General features: G+C 38.1%; 1 protein-coding gene across 2 annotated transcripts in view; it reads left to right on the forward strand.

Moving 5' to 3' along the window:
* The window catches only part of lrrc3b (leucine rich repeat containing 3B), a 100,378-nt gene that overhangs the window by 38,776 nt on the left and 45,722 nt on the right, over window positions 1-15,880 (forward strand). For both annotated transcript variants that reach the window (XR_011350055.1, XM_069914028.1), the window contains exon 4: window positions 9,844-9,973. The gene's annotated coding sequence lies outside the window, so the exon portion shown is untranslated. The remainder of the gene's footprint in view (window positions 1-9,843; window positions 9,974-15,880) is intronic.

The following is a 15,880-nucleotide window of genomic DNA, read 5'->3' on the forward strand; positions in this document are numbered from 1 at the left end:
ACTACATCAATTGCTTAATAAGTAAGATGCAGATAACACACTGGCAGTTAGTAGAGCTGTTGCCTCACAGCTCCAATGACCTGATTCAATCTTAACTTTGGGTGATCTCTGTTTGGAGTTTGCATGTTCTTCCAGTATCCATGTGGGTATCATCCAGGTGCTACAGTTTCTTCTCACAGCACAAAAAAATGCAAGTTGGTACATTCATCGTTCATTGTAAATTGCCCCTAGCATATGGGCAAGTAGTAGAATCTGAAGGGAGTGGATTTGGGGAGAATAAAATGGGTCAGTGTCAGATAAGTGTAAGATGGGCACTTAATGATCGGTGTGGACTTGGTGGATCTGTTTCCATGCTTGATGACTCCATGACTCAAGATCCAAGTTTGATCTGATACAAAGGTATATAGGAAGGTAGCCAGGAGTCACAAAGATATGGGCAGACCATTTAAATGAGTAGGTAGCAGGTGAAATCTGAGATGAGAAAATATGGTGGGAGAAACCGCAAAATGGAATGATTTTTTAAAACAGTCAGAATAGTATGTTGAGGGTTCAGGTTGAAATACAGGAGGGAACGTACTGGAACAATGATCAATTAGAAAGGCATAACATACATTATGTAGCTTCTGTTGCAGAGAGACACAAAAAGACATCTTCCTGAGAATACAGGTAATGGCCTTTTGGTGAGATTACACTTGGAGCAAAGTATACTGCTTTGACCATGCCTATATTTGATGTAGTTAGTTTAGAGATGGTAGTCTGTGAATTCACAGGATGATAGGATTGTCCATTGAGGAGAGGTTCTGTAAGATTTATCTTAGTGGAGTTTAAAAGAAGGAGAAGTGAGCTTCTTGAGATACACTCTGAAAATGATTGACATTGTTTATCCAGGCTGGCCAATCTAGGGTCAGTGGGGGAAGGGGGGGGGGAGGGGAAGGGTGAGGGGAGGGGGAGATTTTTTTTAAAAACTTTATTTATTAATTTTAACATATGAAGGAAGTAAGTAATTCACGTATAGAAAAAATACAAAATAAAGTAATACAAGTACAAAGTAACATAGTTAATACAATACCAATCTCGGCATCTCCCCCTAACAACTAAAAAATAAGACTAAAAAAAAAATATTTTTAACCCCTAAACCCCCCCTCCCCACCCCCACGATAAAGAGTGAAGAATTAATACTATTAGCATAATAAAAAAATAAAAAATATATATCTTAAAAAAAAGATCGATATATATAAAAAAAACCAAAAAAAATTAATTAAGTATTAATTATTAATCCAAAAAATTTTTATTATATAAGAATATATATGAAAAAACAAAAACAAAAAGAACTTAAATGAAAAAAAACCAACTAATGAAAAAAAACTAAAAAAACAGAAAGAAAAAAGAAAACATATATATAGAAAAAATATATAATAAAAAAAGTTTTTTTAAAGAAAAAAAAATGATTAATTCAAACTTATTTAAATTGTATCTAATCAATAAATGGGGTCCACTTTAACTCATAAAAAGACATCTTATCTTGTATAGAAAAAGATATTCTTTGGAGGGGGAGATTTTCAGGAAAATGTGTGAGTCTTTTCGGACAGAATTGAAAAGGAATTTCTTTATCCCCTGGGTAACAAGTCCATAGAATTTTGTAGCCAGCTGATGCTCAGATCATTCAAGGCTGGGATCCATGGTGGGGGCATGGAGGTTAGGAAAATGTCAGAATCAATTGCTAAGGAAGTGGTAATACTCAGAAATTCATTAGAGGACTGAAAAGAGCTAATATAGCTTTGGGTCTGACATCCATCTTTTGAGGATGTAACTAGCAAAACAAATCAACTATTTTAACTATTGAGATTGTGATGTGGCCTGTTCCCGTATCCTTAATAAGCATTTTGCTGATAATTGACCAAATGCTAATTGGTCTACAGATTTCTACTCTATCTCCCTCTTGAATAATGGTATAATATTTTCTACTTTACTTACTGAGATTTTGAAGGGGAATCTTGGCTCTTGGGCTTTTTAAATGCGAATACATCTGCATTTAGAACAAATAGCATTACAAAAATATAAGCTGCCTCTTACTGTTGTCTTTATCCTGTATTTTTAAAAAAATCAAAGGAGAACATGTATAAGTTTAGACTTTCACAAGGCTTTTGATAAGATGCTAACCAACAGTTAATAAACAAAATTGCAACACATGGGATTAGAGGAATAATCAACTTGTTCCTTTCACGGTATCTAATACTATTTTGAAACAATGGGAGGAGAAAGGAATACATAATTTATCTGACTGTTTTTTAGAAGGTCATTTTTGTTCTTTTGTAGAATTGCAAAAGAGATTTGATATAAGTGGTTATTCTATATTTGTGTATTATCAGTTAAGATCTTTTGTAAAACAGGTATGCGGTCGTCAAATGAATTTACTGTCTGAAACTGATTTTGAGAAATATGTGCTCTCATTTAAAAAAAAGGGTTATATATCAGGTTTGTATCGTATTTTGTTGGAAAGTGAAAGTAAAATAGATTGGGATAAAGATAAAATGAAATGGGAAAAAGATTTAAGTTTAACAATAACTGAAGAAGATTGGTCTGAAATCTGCCGTAATAGTGTTTGAAAATTGATTAATGCTAGACTGGCGATGATTAATTATAGTTTTATACATCAATTATATTTAACACCCGAAAAATTAAAAAAATTTGGTTTTAGTAAGTCAGATCTTTGTTTTCGTTGTGATCAGGTTTCTGGTACTTTTTTACATGCTGTTTGGTTGTGTGATCGGTTACAACAATTTTGGAAAGGTATTCAATCTGTATTTAATAATCTATATAATCTTCATATTGTATTAGACCCTGATAAATTTTTATTAGGGAATATGCAACCATTGATTGATTTAGAATTAGATAATTACCAGATCTCTTTTATTTACTTAGCGCTGGCAGTGGCCAAGAAATGTATAGCGATTACTTGGAAGAATAGAAAGGTATTGTCTTTAGAGAGGTGGTATTCAGAGATGAAGTTTTGTTTGGTTATGGAAAGAATATCTTTTTCTATACAAGATAAGATGTCTTTTTATGAGTTAAAGTGGATCCCATTTATTGATTAGATACAATTTAAATAAGTTTGAATTAATCATTTTTTTTGTTTTTAAAAAAAAAATTTTTTATTATATATTTTTTCTATATATATGTTTTCTTTTTTTTCTTTCTTTTTTTTTCTTTTTTTATTAGTTGTTTTTTTTTTCATTTAAATTCTTTTTGTTTTGGTTTTTTCATATATATTCTTATATAATAAATTTTTTTTGGATTAATAATTAATACTTAATTAATATTTTTTTGTTTTTTTATATATATCAATCTTTTTTTTAAGATATATATTTTTTATTTTTTTAATTATACTAATAGTATTAATTCTTCACTCTTTATCGTGGGGGTGGGGAGGGGAGTTTTAGGGGTTAAAAATATATTTTTTTAGTCTTAGTTTTTAGTTGTTAGGGGGAGATGCCGAGATTGGTATTGTATTAACTATGTTACTTTGTACTGTATTACTTTATTTTGTATTTTTTCTGTACGTGAATTACTTACTTCCTTCATATGTTAAAATTAATAAATAAAGTTGCAAAAAAAAACATGGGATTAGAGGCAATAAGCTGAATGGGCCAAGGATAAGTTAGTGGACAGAATACAGAAAGAGATGGGCTATTTGGGTGCAGCATGGATCAGTGCTGGGGCACCACCCATTCCCAAACTCTATATTGATATATCTGATTTTGGCAGTGTGAGTTGTGAAGAGAGGGCATTGAGGCTGCAAGGAAATGTGGACTAATGAAGTAAATGTGTGAAGACATGGAAAATGGAATATTAAGTAAAAAAAAATATAATGTCATTCATCTGAGGAGAAAAAAATAAAAAAAATAAAGGTGAAACATTAAAAACATTGGTGTTCAAAGCACAGGATATCTTTGCACATGTTGAAAATTAATTACTTAAATGTGATGAAAGGTATTTGTATAGATGTATGGACTGGCCAGTCTGAACCTATCTAACCTTCCCTAACTCCTCCCTTGGCTCCTCCCCAGATTTCCCATTAAAGGCTGGCGTGCCCGGACTTTCCCCCTCTTGCTCCTGTACCTGGAACTTGGCCAAGTAGTGTATCAGTAATGCTCAGGTTTTTGGTAATTAAAGCCTTTTAATCACTCCATCATGTCGATGTGATTATTGTGTGCACCACATTAACACAGCAGGCAATTAGGAACACTCACAGTACATTGATCTTTATTGCAAGAGGATTTGAGGAAGTTCATCTTTCTGTTAGCAATTGTATTGTGTACAGGCCAGGCTTCCTTTCTAAAGAAGGATGTACTCACAATAGAGGAAGTGAAGCAAAGCATTAATCAGATTGAATCCAGAAGGGAATTTGTTCTTTGGGGCATGGTGAAGCAGACTAGGCCTATGCTCTTTTGAGTAACTTCAGAAGAATGAAAGGTGATCTCCTTGAAATATGCAAAATTCTTGCCTGGGGAGACATTGTAACATGTTTTTCCTTAATTGAGTATCTAACTTCTTACATCAGTCACAGTTTAACCACCTTCAGGGCTTGATGGTGTGAGATTATATATTCACCAAATTGTGCATTTAGGACCCTTTATGTTGAACCATGAGAAATGAAATTGACATGGCAAAACTAACTTGCTTTGTGTTAACTTTAATGAAATATAAAATACTGTATATGTCACAATGCTCTGCACAGGTCCCTGTAAAATGCACAGAATGTTTTAAAAACTTGATAGATCCAATATACAAGAACTTGTGGCATATTTGAACAATGGCATTCTAGAACTCTCACATGGCTTCCACATGCAACATATTCTGCTTAGCTCCGCCTCCTCCCAATTCCAGTAGCTTGTCCTGCTCTGAGTGACCTCTGCTCATTCTCCAAGACATTCACCCCAAGGAGAATATCTGCTGATGCTTATTTGCATGAGAGCAAATGGGTTGAAGTCAATTTTTTAAATACTTGGCAGAATGCTCCTGTAGCTGAGAGCCACCATTCATACTTCTAATTCCACATGGCACCTTGAAGGTTTTAACTGGTATATCAGCATTAGCTACTAATACCTTACTTGCCTCACAAATACAGCGAACAGTTCAAATCATATCACAAGTGAGAATGTGTATTTTAGATAATTATACTGGGTATCAGATGAGACAAATAATAAGAAAAAGTGATTTGCAAATTCAATTGTTTAGCCTGATGTCCAGAAATTTAGGTCCATTGACCTGAATGGGAAGAATTTCCAAATGAAAGTGGAATGCACAGCTACTATTAAATGGCATAATCAACATATCAACATGATCAACCAGGGATAAAATATCAGCTAAAGCTTTTCAGACTGCTCTTGAGCATTACAAAGTCATCTTCAGTAATCGGTAAATGTGTGTTAGGCTTCTTTACTCCTGTGAGATGGAATTTATAATATTCATGCAAAGGATATGGGTTTTGCAGGCTGAGCCAGCATTTAGATGCTCCCTTTCTGAGCCGATGCAGTGCTTGAGGTGTGAGTACACTCACAATGCTGTTAACTACAGTTATAGGATTTTAACCCAGTGACAATGAAGGAACAGCAATATATTTCCATATCAGGATGGTCTATAGCTTGGAGGACACAGGCTGATGGTCTTATGTTTTTGCTATATTTATCCTTCTAGCTGGAGGAACTTGTGTGTTTTGAAGTTAGGTCTAAGGAATCTTGGTAAGTTGCTGCAGTGCATCTTGTAGATGGTACAAACTGCTGCTGCCCAGTGAGTGAATGGTTGTGGATGGAGTGTTTGACAAGTGAGCTACTAAGTTCTGTAAGACATTGAATTTCTCAGAAAATGACCTAATGTGGCTTAATTTGTGAGCTTTGCAAATCAATTGCTGCAGTATTCAGTGATGTGTCAAAGGGTGGCAATAACTAATTTCCCTTCAGCTAAGGGCAATTGGTGAATCTTATATTGCCAATTATAAAACTGGTCATTGAGACAGTCTGCCTAATTTACTGGGTTTTATGACTTTAACTTAAAGTTTTAGAAACAGAGAATGAACTTCATGAAGATTTCACTCTTCTAGAGGGTTTGCAATAATTTGTTCAACAGCATAATCGTTTCTGGAAATATGAATTCAGTTGTTGAAAGTGTTTTGTTGACTACTTGGCTCTATCTTTTGGACAGACTTATCCTGAATAATCAAAAATGAAATGACAAAAACATGCATTACTCTTCCTAGTCTATAAGTATGTGGAAGGTATAAAGTCAAGACCCAGGGCACAGAATAGCACTTTGTGTACAGCACTCCTGTGGGGTCCAACTGCCCAGTCTGACTGCCATCAGCTCCATGCTGGCTTTAAACAGCCTGTTAATGGAGCTAATAGTGGTTTTATTTGATAATCTCACAACCATGGGGTCTGGCCCAAGATGGTGGTGGCAGCAGTCACACGGGGTTGCAGACTCCAGGAAAGCAGAGGTTTGGTGAAAGCCTCCAGAAAATGAGGATAACATCCCCATTTGAGAAATGACCCACAGGATGATGACGATGGCGGCAGATCAGTAAGGGTTTCTGCAGCTGAAAAACACACAGGCGGTGGGATGTTGGCGACTCAAGACGAGAACCCACTAACACTGCAGGCTGCAGGCGATTGGGATTCACACCAGGATGCAGACTATTGGACTCTGGCTTGAAACTGGCTGGAACCGGGATGTGAGAATGTGCCAAGTTCTCTGAAGGTTTACTTATCACGTCAGAGGTTCGAGTCTGGAATTCGGGATACTGATGGTTTGGACTGGACTATGTGCCTGCAGGGGCTGTGGGAGCACTGGAGGTGAATTCATGGACACTCAGTGACTCTGAGGGGACACTCTCGCTTCTCTCTGACTGTAAGAGGCACTTCAGGCAGTTTCTGCTGATTGCAAATCTGTCTGCCTTAAAGCAAATTCTATGTAATAGTGCACCTTTTTTAAATTACATAACAATAAAGGAACCTTGAACTTTGAACCCTGAATATGCATATCGTAAGTGAACAACTCTGAAATGTTCAAAGGTCACTTCAAAGAATTGGATAAAATTAATCCATATATCTCTTTAAAATAAATACTTTCATGGTAAAAATTGGAATCATTTAAGTAGTAATTAAGGATTAGGAATGCATTTTCCATCAAATATCAGCAAAAATGAGCTGATGGGTCCTTTTTGATTCCACGAAAACTAAATTTTACCTTGCAATCTAATCATAACACATTTTTGCTGTTCTAGCTGGGAACATGTTTGGGGAGTACCTTGCATGAATCTGCAAAGGTTAAAAAATTTTAGATTAAAAAATCATGAAATTGTAATTTGTGCAGAGGGTGTTTGGAGAAGGGGGAGCAGTTCAGATAATTTTAGGCAAAAGGAATAAGCTTGAGGACAATCAAAGTTTGTGCAGGGAAATGGAAACTATATTTATTTATATAAAGAGAGAGAAGAGGGATTGCATTGGGTGGAACGCAGAGAATAATACATAATTTCAAAGTAAAATAATGTTGAGGTTTATCTTGAAAGATTAAGTGGTATGAGAATGTATCTTAATTACATGAAGATATGCAAGTGTATTGCTAAAATGAATATGTTGACATGGTACATGGTTCCAGCAAGCTGAAAATATGCATTAACTAAAATATCCATGTGCTTCTTTAGTTTGTATTTTTTAAATAATGATACATAGCTAAAGCAGCATTGAGTTTTTGTTTACCATTCAATGTTGTGTGTTCTGCAAATGTAGCCTGTTGATTCTGAGTTATGGCTCCAGAAACCCAAAGATTTCTGACTACAAATGGAATGTTCTGCTGTCTCTCCTCTCCATAGTCTACAGGCCACCTGATCTCCCTCATGGTCATGTGTTCTTTCTTTCACCACTGCACCCCACCCCTTTACCCCCAGTCCTTACCCTCATCCCTCCAAACATCCCCATCCCTCTTCTTAGCCTGCCATATACAGAGTGCATGTGTGGCATATGTTGCCAGGGTTACAGGAAGGGAGAGGATATCAAAGTGGAGAGAAAGAGAAGCAGAAATACAATAAAAGCTCCTTCAGTCTGTTGTGCCTCTCAATAAGCTCATGCCTAGCACAGTGGTCCAAGTCCACTTTTAACTAATTTCCCTTTCTTCCTGCTTCTAAGTATCCAACCTTTTAGCTATAACCTGGCTAAGCATTCACAACCACATCCTCTGAAATAAGGATTGCCCTTTCCCCAGGACGGGGATAGCAAACACCAGAGGACATATGTACAAAGTGAAAGGAGGAGACATCAGGGGAATTTTTTTTTACCCAGAGCTATGGGTACCAAGACGGCCTTGCCAGGGATAGTGGTCGACGCTGAAACATTAAGGGCATTTAAGAGACTTTTAGGCAGGTGGAGTGTCAGGAGGGAAGTGTTTTTTTATATATAAGAATATATGGGTTGGCACAACTTTGAGGGCCGAAGGGCCTGCACTCTGTTCTAAATCTAAACATTTGCAGCCCTGGCTGGAAAGAGCTTTATCAGTTCAGTTTCACGTGGCGGATCCATTATCCCATGGTTGTCGTTTCAGGGCTCTTCCCCGCACCCCGTGACCGAGGGCTGCGATCCCTGATCTTGTTGCGAGGAGGATGAAGGAGGCGGAGAGCACAGGAGAACCCACAGAGAGAACACGTCTGGCCATTTTTTTTGAACGGCACGGCCAGAACCTGGTCCCAAGGACAGATGCACTGGCGACCGAGTGCCAGTTTTACTGTGTGTGAACGAGATCCCCGCAATGCTGTGAGCTGTGACGTCACGGCGGTGGTAACTCGTGCGGCCAACATTGACATCGGGGTCTGCTTCGACTGCGCCTTGTACTTCCCTTCTTGTCCAATGCTCTCCACCTTCCGTTCATCTGATCGATTAACGTTCTTCGATTGACTTGACGAGCAGTCGGAAAAGCCACTCCTTGCTGATTTTGAATGACTTTGAGAGTGGTCTATGCAGCCTAGCGCATTTTGTTGCGGGGGAGATTCCACTGTGTTCCCCCCGCCCCCCCCCACACCTTTCTTTTACCCTGAGTCGGAGGGGCGACCTGATGAAGCCACTTTAAGAGCTCCACGCCGATACTACTGACTCGCAGGGAGTGATAAACCAGCCCTCCTGCAACCCGCAGCCACCTGGAGTGGAGTCGTCCACGACCTGTCACAACAAGCAGAATTGGGGCGACTCGGGATATATCTGTCCAATTCCAGCCGCAATGATGCGTTACTGTTTTTTGATCCAAAAAGGCGGTACGAGGAAACTGAGCGGAGCACGAAGCCTGGCAGCTGCTTAAGATCTCTTTTTTTCTCCGTGCGGTAAGCGCCTGTTGCGCCTTGACCAGTGCACCTTCGGGAGAGGAGCTGGACCACGGTCGCTACTGAGAACGGTGGCGCGACCCCTCCCCGCCGCTGGTTCAGAGTGAAGTGACATTTCTGTCTGGTGACTCCAGGGTCCAGATGTGCTACTCGAGAGAAGGGAATCAAGCTCCACTCGGATTATATAGGTGGCTGACCGTGGCTAAACTCGAAAGGAAATGAGCAAGAATATTGCTGAGATTTAATATAAGAATCGCATGATATATTGGAAATCCGCGATACCATATTGTCTGTTATAATTTGAGGGAAGGAATAGTAAAATGCATGATATAGTTATGTAAAATAGTGTTTCTTCTAATGGCCAGCTCAGGTGAAGAGCCTCCCATCGCATATTCTTCCCCGTTTCCAATAGTTCTTTAATATCTTGTGATTTACACGGAAATTTAAAATCGAGGGCATGACTTTTTTTCCTCTCATTTCAGGCAGCGAGTACAACACCTCTGCCTGCGTGTGTATTAGAATTGGCGGATCTAACGGTTACTTCATGGAGCAACACGTTTAATGCCACGGACCGGGAGTTGTATTTTTGCTACGGAGCGGAAACACGACGTGGTAAGCTTGCAATTGATCCCCTCCACACCATCAGCATTGGTGTGTTAACCTCTGCAATGCTCAGTCATCTGAGGCGGCTTTCGGTGTGGGGTTATGATATTCCTTTTCTGGTCTGAGCTCCTACAATCATATAACCATATAACCATTTACAGTAGGGAAACAGGCCAGATCGGCCCTTCTAGTCCTCACTGATTTACGTGAAACTCCACTAGTTCCACCTACACACTCCCTGCCCATAACCCTCCAACCCCCTCACATCCATGTATTCATCTAACCAACCTCCTCTTAAATGACAGAATTGACCTCTTCCTGAAGATCATTCCACTCAGCCACCACTCTCTGACTGAAGAAGCATCCTCTTATATTACTCCTAAAGTTTTGTCCCCTAACCCTTAACTTATGGTTATGGTCCAATCTCCCCTACCCTCAGGGGCAAGAGCCTATTTACATCCACTCTATCTATTCCCTTCATAATTTAGTCCCAGTCTACTCGTTTTCCTGCTTTCTTCATTTCAAGTTTAGATTTGGATTTGTGGTTTGTTTATTATTCCGGTGCCCTCTGCACAGCACCAGACCAAATCGAGGGGAAATTGACTCCAGTGCGGAGTACATTGTGCTGGACATTCACAGAGTGACGACGCCTTCGGGGACCAGCTGAGCAGTTGTCAGATGGAGCTGAGACAGACACCGACAATCTGCAACTCAGAAGCAGGGTTCGATTCTGTTTTCGTAATGCAGTGAAATGGATGGAAACCGTGGGGTTTCCCGATCTGTTACACCTGCTCTCGCCCCAGCAGCAGTGGGGCGATAGAGCGATATCGGCGTCTTCATGTAAAGAGAAAATGAGAAGATTAATAGTTCGTTCCTCCCCTTGAAGGTACAATGTTTGTGCAATTGGATGCACGAGCAGATCATGGAGTGGGTAATCATTGCCCGGGTGGAAAGCACAGTACAAGTAATGATTGATGATGACCAGGAGTCACAAACCAGGAAAGGGCTTCGCTCAATGTGCGGAACCGCAAGGTGAAACGAGTATTTAAACAAAAATTCCTCGGCACTATAATTCATTCCAAAGTAAAAAAAATTGGCTGCTTTTTTTTTACACGGACCCCCAATTCTTGAATTCTTGGCTTCATGACCGGATCCCAACTTCTGTTCATGGAAATCAAAAGGAGACTTGCTGGAAACCTAAATTAAACAAAATGCTGGAGTCACTCAGCGAGTAGTTGTGACACCTGGAACATGTTCTCTCTCCATTGATGCTGCCTGATATGCTGTTTCCAGAATTGACTGGTTATATTTCAATTTCTGTTTTGAAGTGGTTTTCCCCTGTTAATTCCCGTCCGCCCCGTTTCCTGAGGACGATCACATGATAAAGGACGATGTGCTGATGGTCTCTGGACGTTTGACTACAGCTTGTTCCCATTGTGGTTATTCCTGTGTAAGAGAGTCTTGGCACGAAGACGGCTCGTCACTGCCCTCATTTCGCGAGAGACGCCACCTGTCAACTCGAGTACTGTTGCCGCACCTGGCTCGTATCGTTTCCCTCCTTCCCACCGAAGATTCAGAAGCCGAACGCACCATTGTTGCCATTTCCCGGGTTGGAATTAAATGATTGCATTGGGAACTATCTTGGCCTGCATGACTCCCATTTGAAAGAAGAAATTTGCTGAGCATTGGTGAATTCCTTTTGCTGGGAGATGTGATATTCTGCCACCATTAATAGGCTTCATGCACCATGTCTTCACATCTTAATTTATTCAAATTATAATAAATGTCACGACATCTTTTGATGAAGGGATGACTGGACAGCTATGGAGAATAGGAAAACTGTCAGGTTTTGTTTCCCATTGTAAAAGAAAAGGGGAATTATAGATTGGATAGCAACCTCCAGACTGAGAATCTCCAGAATATTCAAAATTCTTCCAATCATGAATGGGCCCCACATCTTTACAAATTGAAATTCTCTGTCTTTAATGTTGTATTCAATTTTCTCCAAGCTTAAATAGGGCATATGGGTAGGTGAAGAGTCATCTTTCCATTTCAATAAAATTGCTCGTCTGGCTATCAGCGTAAAAAAATTTCTGTGATACAGACAGAGGTAGGTAGACCTGGCTCACATGAAAAACCAAACAAAGCAATTAACGGACATGATTTTATTTTGATCTTAAACTCTCGGTACCTTTTAAATTTATTTACACCAAATCGCTGGGGAAAAAAGGATATCTTATGAGTGGTGAACATCTTCCATTCGTGTTGCATATACACAATGTAACAATGTCCCCAATCACATTTAGTGCATTGTGTATTTTCAATAAGGTCTCAATTATTATTAAAATATAACTAATGCCCTGGGAGGTCCAAACATGCTGTTTCAGTGGGTGTTACTATGATATAAATTATGCAATGAATTAAAATAAGGGAATTGCAAATGAAACCCTGAATAAGTGTAATAGAATCATTTATTCATGGTAACTGGAGTCCTTTATGGTTATGTGAAAGAAATAATAAATCTTTCCAAATAAATTTATTTTACTTGGTAGAATAGAACACTGTTTGATATTGCACACATTATTTAGAAGTCAGGATTGCAGCACTGAATGAAAATTTAAAATCACTCTTGTCAAGATTCTGAACTTGGATTGATCAAAAAGGGCATGGAGATAAAAAGCTCCCATCAGTCACTGACTGAGTTGTAAAATCTCTCATGCTTGACCAAATTCCTTTAGGGAAGGAAACTTGCCCTTATTCAGTCTGTTCTGTGTTTCCAGAACTAGAGTAACATAATGTAATTGGTTTACAGAGTCCTGGGCCATCTGCCACTTCTGTTGCCCAGTAAAATCTATTCTCGATGTTTGTACAAAACCTGAGAGGCTGTGGAACCTTTTTAAGTATTTGACGAGACTGGTCATTAATGTCTGATTACACTTCAGCTCCACTATCCTGTTCACAAAATCGCAAGATATAGGAACAGATGTAGGTCCATTGGCCCATCAAGTCTGCTCTTTGGGCATCTAGTGCAGAGGGTTAGGAGATGGGCTAGGTCAGAGGTCATCCTCATTAATCTGCTTCTGGGCCTGGCCAGATTGGGCATGCACAAGTTAAAACAGTGACTCATCAAGCTGACTGCTTGCCCTCTTCTGAGAATACATAAATTTCTGGGTATCCATGGAGAGGGAGTGCTGTGCATTGATTTGTTGGAGGCATTCCAAGACATTGTTGTGGCCGGACTCAATCTTGGTAATGTAAAATATAAGCATAGAAAATAAGTAAATTATTATTTTCTTTTTAAAAAAAAGCAGTTGTTTGTTGGTGAGAAGTTACTGATTAAAGACTTCCATTGAACATAAATAAGTTTAAATTTGTTTTATAACCCCGATGAAATCTTTACTTTTTTTCTAAATGAATGATAACTGATAACATGTTCATTTTATGTAATAGAATATCATTCTCTTTTAGGAAGATGTCGACTGGATTTATACATTTTAGAGTTTATGAATAAATCTATAAAGACTTGTGAAAGAAAGTTAACCACTCACTCTAATTGTCAGTTAGCAGCAGGCTTTTATTGCTGTTTGAACACAAGTTGAGCAGCCATACTGTATTGCTTGAGCATGAAGAGACTGGTCTTTGAACACCTGGAACTTGAACTTTGGAAAGAAAAGGCACAATTGGCATCTGATGATTATAGCTGACTGCAGGATTGGGAGAGATAAACACATTCGGGCCATTAAGCATCTGCTGAGGGACTTTGCCGCACTCAGCTAAAACAAGTATTTTATGGAATACAAAAGAAAAATATATAGATGCTGGAATTCAGAAGTACACACAAAATTACAGAAATATTCAACAGGTCAGACAGCATCTGTGCAGAGAGGAAAATTTAATGTTTCTACTCAAAGACAGAAATATACTGACTGGAAATATTATTTAAAAAGTAGAAGAAGCCAAGTTTAAATTACCTTTATCCTTTGTGAAATGCACCACACACATTGCCAGCTGTTCTGGCACTGGCCAGTTCTACAGTGCAAGCAAGCCATTGAATGGCTGGCAGTTAGACCACAGCAGGTAACCTGTACTTATATTGATGAGGCAGTTTTAGAACCAGAATCGGAATTTATTGTCCCGAACAAGTCACAAAATGTGTTGTTTTGTGGCAGCATCACAGTGCAAAGATTCATATAAACCATCTTACAAATATAAATAAAAAATAGTGGAAAAAAAAGCCAAAAGTAAGGCATTGTTTTTGGTTCATTGATTATTCAGGAATCTTTCTTTTCTTTTTCAATCTTTTTATTATTATTATAATTTATAAACACATACAGTTCAAAGAGATATTAAAAAAATACATAGTAAGTAATGAATTAATACAGAGATATTAAACAATAATATTACAGAATAAAAATATATCATAAAAAAAAATTTTGATCAGTTTAGGGTGTGAACTATCTCTAAAAAAAAAGATATAATTAATAACAATATATGAAAAAAGAGAAAAAAACCCCAAAAAAGAAGAAAAAACAAATCTGAATTAAAAAAAAAACAAAAAAAACCTACAGATATAGCTAAACCACGCCGATCACTCCGATCTCATCTTACAGCCCAATTATCATACATAATCATAGAAAGAAAACAGAGCCAGATCAACTCACCACAAATGAAAATATTGAATAAATGGTCGCCAGGTTAACTCAAACTTAGAAGGGGATTCATAGACAGAGTTTCTAATTTTCTCTAAATTTAAACATAGTATGGTTTGGGTAAACCATTGGAAAACAGTGGGAGGATTTACCTCTTTCCAATTTAATAGTATAGATCTTCTAGCCATTAGTGTAAGAAAAGCAATCATACGATCCGCAGGAAGAGATAAATAAGTCAAATCTATCATAGGTAATCCAAAAATTGCAGTAATGGGATGTGGTTGTAAATCAATATTCAAAACAGTAGATATAATGGAAAATAATTTCCTTCCAATAATTCTGTAAAGAGGGACAGGACCAAAACATATGTGTAAGGGAAGCTATTTCCAATTGACATTTATCACATATAGGATCAATATGAGAATAAAAGCGATGGAGTTTATCTTTAGACATATGAGCTCTATGAACAACTTTAAACTGTATTAGTGAATGTTTTGCACATAGAGAAGAAGAGTTTACCAGTCGCAGAATTTTATTCCAATTTTCATTAGAAATATGAAGGTTGAGTTCTCTTTCCCAATCATTTTTAAACTTTTCAAAAGTCCCAGAATTTATTTTTGTAATTATATTATATAATTTAGATATCACACCTTTTGGAGGGAATTTTGAATATAGTATATCCTCTAAAACAGTCGTAGTCTCCCGATTGGGAAAAGAGGGTAAAGTCGAAACTAAGAAACTCCTAATCTGCAAATATCGAAAGAAATGAGATCGAGGTAAATCATATTTCATGGATAATTGTTCAAATGACATGAAAGAGTTATCCAAGAATAAATCCGAAAAGCATGTTATACCTTTAACTTTCCAGAGTAAATGAGCTTGATCAATTAGAGAGGGATGAAAAAGGAAATTTAGTACAATAGGAGTTTCCAAGATAAAATGACTTAGGCCTATTATTCAGGAATCTAATGGCAGTGGGGAAGAAGTGGTTGTTGAGCTGCTGACTGTTCGTCTTTAGGCTCCTGTACTTTTTCCCCAATGGTAGCAGAGTGAAGAGGAAAAGGCCTGGATGGTGGATGTCTTTGAAGTTAGCAGCTGCTTTCTTAAGACACCGCCTCTTGTAGACATTCTCAATGGAGTGGTCTGGTGTCTATGATGTTGCAGCCGAGCTAACAACCTTTTAGAGTTTTTTTCTTGTCCTGAGCATTGGGACCTCCTACCAGTCAGTGATGCAACCAGCCAGAATGTTCTCCATGACCTTCTGAAT

This window comes from Narcine bancroftii, chromosome 1 (assembly GCF_036971445.1).
Source record: "Narcine bancroftii isolate sNarBan1 chromosome 1, sNarBan1.hap1, whole genome shotgun sequence".
Taxonomy (NCBI): domain Eukaryota; kingdom Metazoa; phylum Chordata; class Chondrichthyes; order Torpediniformes; family Narcinidae; genus Narcine; species Narcine bancroftii.